Source organism: Lottia gigantea (assembly GCF_000327385.1).
Source record: "Lottia gigantea unplaced genomic scaffold LOTGIsca_50, whole genome shotgun sequence".
Classification (NCBI taxonomy): domain Eukaryota; kingdom Metazoa; phylum Mollusca; class Gastropoda; family Lottiidae; genus Lottia; species Lottia gigantea.
Window position 1 is genome coordinate 1,465,862 of NW_008709716.1, and position 7,557 is coordinate 1,473,418.

Below are 7,557 nucleotides of genomic sequence, written 5' to 3' on the forward strand. Positions count from 1 at the left end.
ATAATGGATGATATTTATAAGAATTAAATGGATGATATTTATAAGAATTAAATGGGTGATATTTATCAGAATCAAATGGGTGATATTTATATGAATCATATGGGTGATGTTTATCAGAATCAAATGGGTAATGTTTATAAGAATCAAATGGGTAATGTTTATAAGAATCAAATGGGTGATATTTATCACAATCAAATGGGTTAAATTTATAAGAATTAAATGGATGATATTTATAAGAATTAAATGGATGATATCAAGAATTAAATGGGTGATATTTTGAAGAATGAAATGGATGATATTCAATAGAATCAAATGGGTCATGTTTATAAGAATCAAATGGATGATATTTATTAGAATTAAATGGATGATATTTATATGAATCAAATGAGTGATATTTATCAGAATTAAATGGATGTTATTTAATAGAATTGTTCATGAGGCACCGGCAGAATAAATCTGCCTGGTTGTACTCTTTGTTGTTTGATATCCATTTATATTGCGTATATATCATTTAAATTGTGATTTGTCATTTTTTTGTTGCCATGTAATTGATTAGAGCAATATTATCTATCCATCTTATACACATGTACTTGTGTAGTTTTAAACAAATTTTTGAAATATAGTGCAGATTTCAATTTTGTTTAATTGTTTTGTTTTTCGTTTTCATTCATTTTAGTTTCCCCATTGGCTGAATGTTTGAGAGGACCATGTTCTTGTGTATTGGGACTAATTCCGATCCATGTAAAATTATTATTATTAGTTTATTATCATTATTATTATTGAATATTGGAATTTCCAGACATATATATCGTTATTGATGCTCGACAGTAACTTACATCTTGTTGATCTAGCATGAGCTAATCACGTGACACACACTTTGTGAATATTGCCAATTTTCATAAATATTAAAATTTCAGCTGACTGANATCAACTTTAAACAGTCGTTATAAACAGTGCAAAATATTTGAAAATATTGTAAAAGATAGGGGACCACAGCCATATACGTCCATCACGGCATGCGGATGGTAAATATTCAGGATTTTGGGGCAAGGGCAATAACTCTGCTTCTAACGGTCGAAAATAGCTCAAATTCAAACTTGATCTTCGTTTTATGAATATATATACACATATCGAATTACAGTTGATTCCATCACAAAATCTAGTTCAAAACTCCTAAAAACTGACATAAGAGGCCTAAATTTTGAAAAAGCATTAAATTTAATCAGAAGTAAACTAAACTTTCTCAAACCTTTCGATTTAGGTCCAATAACATCCATTTTAAGTTTCATCAAAATCAGTTGAAAACTAAGAGAGTAATAGCATATTCAAGATTTTGGGGCAAGGGCAATAACTCTGCTTCTAACGGTCGAAAATAACTCAAATTCTAACTTGATCTTCGTTTAATGAATATGTATAAACATACCGAATTTCATTTGATTCCATTCAAAAATCTAATGCAAATCTAATCTAATGACGGACGGACAGACAGGGGTGCCAACAATATATGTCCACTTAGAGAGATGTGGGAATATAAAAAGCGACTTTAATTTCACATCATAATATGTATAGTATGTCTTGGTCGGAACTACTGTAGCAAGTCATATTAAAATTTGCATGTTCTACTTCACTAGCGTGCCACCTTGCGTCTGACTCAATGATCCCATAACCTCATTGATTGTGTGAATGTTCTTAACATTAAATGGGTGATATTTCTAAACATCAAATGGGTGAATTTAATATAAATTCAATTAAATATATATCTGCATACACTGATTATGGCTAGAAACGGACCCTTTTCCACTTATTTCCTCTTTATTCATTGCAATTTTATTTCAGAGTGACTACAAGGAAACACTTCAACCTCTTTTAGAAGAGTTTGATAACAAAGAAGGGTTTTCTGTTTACACTACACAAAGACCAGATGGAAATACTATAATATAATTTGGCTCTGGTATTAAAGGGGCTGATGTACCTATTAAAAACAAAACCTGGCATTATGAATGGTTTATATTGGATAAAGAAACAAAGGCTATAATAGTATAGCATAGTCAAATGGATTCTGATAAGATAGCTATAAGTTAAATAGAATAATCTCTATGCTTCTGAAGGCAAGAAATGTGATGCCCACAAATAATGAGACAATAAATACTTACCTCAATCGAATATAAAATGGCTTGATTTTGCACATCTCTCCTAAAATAAAAAATATTGTCAATAATCTTTTCATTGCCAAAATATCAATATCTGCATGTGAAAATACACTCTTTACATCAGAATGAAGCAAGTTAGGAAATACAGCAGTGTATTTGATTCATATGTCTATGTCAATGCCACCAATATACCTTCTTATATGATGAACCTGCATTTCTCTCCTGTCACACTACTGTTACCATGCCTATTGTATCACATGTCACAAGATGTACTGTGCTTTCATGCTGATAACAATGTAGACATGACAAACATAACATAAATTAGACGTAATTACCAAGATGTTCTTTGGTATGTAATGGTTGTAAACTACTGGCTAAAGTTGGTACATCTTTCTTTAATACAAACCCATTAAAACATCGGCCTTTCCAACTATTCTATAATTAGATATAAAACAAAAATGTACATGTACATGAATATAAGTTTGATGATTGGACTTGTTAAAAAAATTAATTAATCTCAAGCTATTCTGAACAGTAATTAGCGGCATAAAAATTCTGAATAGTATAATAATAATAATAATAGTTTTAATATCAGAAAGTCAGTGTGATCTAAGTATCAGCTTAGTTTTTATAAAATACAATACAATACCATAATATTTTATACAATTTCCTTAGCGCTTAATGTACATACAACTATGAGGTTTGTTCAATAGCTTATTCTTTGACAGGGATAATGTTATTGAGAGGTCAATATCAGTTCTAACAATAAGCCGATTATATTTACCAAAGGAAAACCAAGCTTCCTTGTTAATTCTTCTGATACTTCAAACACTATCATATTATCACATGTTAATGTGACTATTAAACCCTAGAAACATAAGAAGTAAATAAGATTTATCATTTCAAATATCATAATAAAATGCTTATATTCATATATAACAACTGATTAATGGAACCATCCAATATACTGCACAGTTTAATAAGCAATAGAATCAACTTTAACAAGCTTTACAGTAGCTTTCAATTCCGCAGATTTTATGAGAAAATAATGACATTTTGCAGGCTTCAATTGTCTTCATGTGGAAGTACATCAACATCAATATCAAATATCATCAAATTTAATTGAAGTGTGACAAAGTTAATCTTTTGTAATGTTATTATAATTGGTTACCCATAAGGCTACACATTCACACAAAAAATAGCTTCCGTTATTTTCAAAAGCTTCTTTTTTACATCTCAAATTTCTTCTATACATTAGTTTACAACATTGTGATAACTAAAGTTTAAAACTTTTTTGCAAAGGCAAGGACAACTATATGAAAGATTAAGGTTAACACACAACAATTTTGATAATGTTTTTATAAATCTGTATGTTTAATTATTCTAGCTGATTTCAAATACTCTGGAAGTGTTCACATTCAAAGGTTTCATCAAAATACAATCAAACTAACAGTCTATAGTGACAAGTTCAATATTTGTGACTTTTTTTTATGAATGTTAGCTTGTGAATGATATTGACAAATTAACAGAAGCAGTTCATCCAACAAGATCTCGTCGATTTTTTTCATTTCTTCATGTGAGATTCATGTTAGTAATCAAATTAGAATCATAGAATAATATTTGACACTGTGAGTTTGTAAATGTAATCTGTTTACAACAAAAATTAGAACACTTTGAAGAATAAAAGTAGGCTACAAGTAAATTGAAAAAGGATTAAAGTTGGAGATGAAAATCATAATTCTTTAGTCACAACCTTTGAACACGATTTAGTTTGTACATTATACAAGTTAATTTAAAGTAATAAATTTTGTCTTATTCCTTGGTGCAGAAATACTGTTATATTTCTTTTATAATTATGTTTACCTAATGACAGGTATAATATCATTTTAGAGCAATTGGTTCTTATTGGAAAATTGATTTTTACTGGCTTGAAGCAAAGTTGTTTGAATTAGAGATTTGATTGTTCTATTGCCTGAAAGTAAATTGTCCATAGGCAGCATTGGGAAAGATGATTGTAGACAATAAATTTAACTAAAAATCTGAAAATTCATCAAAATATCCCATAATGCTAATTTCTATACTAGTGTGCAAGTCAATTCAAAAACTTTAAATGTTCCTACACCTCTAAAAAGGGCTGTGACAGTTTCTTATGTACACTTGAAAAAATACCAGTCAGAAAAATAGTGATAGGGTTCATCCTTAAGTGATAATAAGCAGGTTCACAAAGTTCCTTTAAGATATGTCAAAAATTGTGCCTACTAGACCTTTTACAAGCTAAATAGTAATTGCATTTTCAAGAACAACTCATAACTCATATAAAATAATTTAAGACTTTTTTCATTTTCAATAAGGTTCATTCTTAAAAACTTGTAATAACAAATAAGTTCACCAAGTTTCATCTCAATCTGTTAAGGGTTATGCCTTCTAGACTGTTCAAGCTTAAAATTTAATGCGTTTTCAAGAACTAGGGCAGTAGCTCATTAACCATTTACCTATTTTTCTGATTTTCAACAAGTTTTTTCCTTGGGTAATTTCAAACACTCATACCAACTTTCATCAAAAATCTGTCAAGAAACCAGCTCTTTCATATCAGCATTTTCAAGAACAAGGGTAAAAACTCATTAAATATGTTTCGATTTGTCCAATATTTAATAGGGTTCTTCCTTGGTTTGTCATAAACCTCACACCAAATTTTGTCTAAATCTGCCAAGAAACTAGATCTTGTGTCCAGAATTGTAGACGGACGGGTGACAAGTTTACGCCCACATTAATGTGTGGGCAAATAAAAATCAATAAACCAATCGAAAACACTCAGGTTCATTCTCTACAGGTACTCCATCAAAGCCGCTCCAGGCCCCGTATTCTCGGCCCCATATTTTCAAAAAGATCCTAACTAGGATCAATCCCACGAACTTGAGACAGGTATTAAGACATTTTGCCATTTTACTATTTTATTACTGCAGCCCAGTGATGCTGATTTGGGTTTTATAAGCAATCAAAGTCAACTACAACAAAAACCTTTAGAATGCTTATATTTCATCATTAGTGATCTCAAATTGCCAAAGTTAACTTTTCCTTTAAAACTAAATATACATACCTGTATATTAGGATCTAGTTCAGTTTTTGTTACAACAAATGGTGAAAATTTAGTAGCAGTAGCTGACAATGGATCTTTGTCTGAAATTTATAGAAGTCAACATAGTGATTATGAAAATTAAAAAATATGTCAGTGAAGAGAGAAACTAACAGACACCATCAGAGATATTTTTGAACATCAACAAAGATTTTAACCATAAAGAAGCAACCATATTATCAAGAGTGACTCATCATACTAAAATTAAACATGTTATATTCAGATTATTTAATGTACACAGTTTACTGTCTGCCACTGGCAGCTTTGATTTCGAATAAAAATATTTAGCAATACAGTAACAATTACCAGTATGAAATATTTAACCTTCAGTCATACATAATAATATTACCAAGTTTCATTAAAATCTGTCAAGAATTGGGCCTTCTAGAGTGTTTACAGACTTGAATGCATTTTTAAGAACAAGGGCAATAACTCATACTGAATATTTTTTCGATTTATCAATTCATCAAGGGTTCATCCTTGGGTGATAACAATCACTGAAACCATGTTTTGTATAAATCCAGCAAGTATTGTGCCTTCTGGAGTGTTTAAGGGGTAAAAATTGAACGCATTTTCAAGAACAAGGGCAATAACTCATACTTAGTATTTTTTCGATTTAACTAATTTTTGATAGGGTTCATCTTTGGGTGATAACAAACATTCACACCAAGTTCCGTCAAAATCTGTCAAGAATTGAACCTTGTAGAGTGTTTACAAGCTAAATTGAACCCGGTTTTCAAGAACAACGGCAATAACTCAGACAAATTATTTTTCAATTTTTCTGATTTTCAATGGGATTCATCCTTGGGTGATAACACTCACACTAAGTTTCATCAAATCCGTCAAGAATTGCGCCTTCTAGAGTGTTTACGAGCGTTTCAAGAACAAGGGCAATAACTCATACTAAATATTTTTCGATTTATACGATTTTCAATAGGGTTCATCCTTGGTTGATTACAAACAACCATACCAAGTTTTGTCGAAATCAGTCAAGAATTGTGCCTTGAAGAGTGTTTACAAGCAATTGTGGATTTCATGTAGGCGTATAAAAATTATATCATAAATACCTTGTGATTTCTTTAAATGATGGAGAACTTGTTGAAGCATTGTTAATGTTCCTGTTGATTTAGATGCTAATGATTTATCAAAACTACGACTTTGTAACAGATTGCGTATCTCATTCATAGTATCTTTGACTTTGGCTTTCTTTAATGTCTTGTATTTCTGATCTTTACCCAGTTCACTACTGTAAAAGAAAGTCACATTTAATTGGAATGCAGCACTACTAGAATGCCAAAAGGGGACATCAGTGCATCTGGAATGTGTGACTATAATGACATTCACCTAATAAGATAAAATTGACAAGGTTGCCCTTTCTCCATAAAAAAAAAGATTGCTTGCAAGGCTAGGTAATATACCACCACTGCCACTGGCAGCTTTGATTTTAAATTAAAAATATTGGCAGTACCGACAGTTGTTTCCTTGTTCACTATAATCATAAGTTTAAAGTGTAAGGTACCTAATATACGCCCACTGACAGCTTTGATTTTGAATATAAATATTTGGCAATACAGTAACAATCACCAGTATAACTTATTCTTCTTTTGAACTTTTTAGGGCAAGAAATACTCTGTATTTGATACCATTACGAGTGTAAAATATTCTACTAATTATTTTCTGATTTTTCTTATTTTCAAAAGGGTTCATCCTTGGGTGATTACAAACACTCACACAAAGTTTTGTTAAAATTTCTCAACAGTTTTTGTGCCTTTTACAGTTTTACGAGCTGAAATTGAACGCATTTTCAAGAAGATAGTGGATCACAGCCATTCAGGCAACCACGGCATGCAGATGGTAACAGTCGAAAATAGCTCAAATTCAAACTTGATCTTCGTTTTATGATATATGTATACACATACCGAATTTCATTTGATTCCATCAAAAAATTCAGAGCGTTCACAAGCAAATATTGAAAGCAGTTGAAAACTGTAGTCTCTATTGTGTTCACAAACAAATTTTGATGCGTTTTTCCCAAATCAAGGGTAATAACTAAAAAACCATTCATCGAAAAATCTTCAAATTCGAACTTGACCAAGATCTTATCGATATGAATGATCACACCAAATTTCATTAAAATCAGTTGAAAACTGTAGTCTCTATTGTGTTCAAAAACAAATTTTGACATGTTTTTCCAAAATCAAGGGCAATAACTAAAAAACCGTTTGTCCAAAGATCGTCAAATTTGAACTTGACCAAGATCTTATCAATATGAAT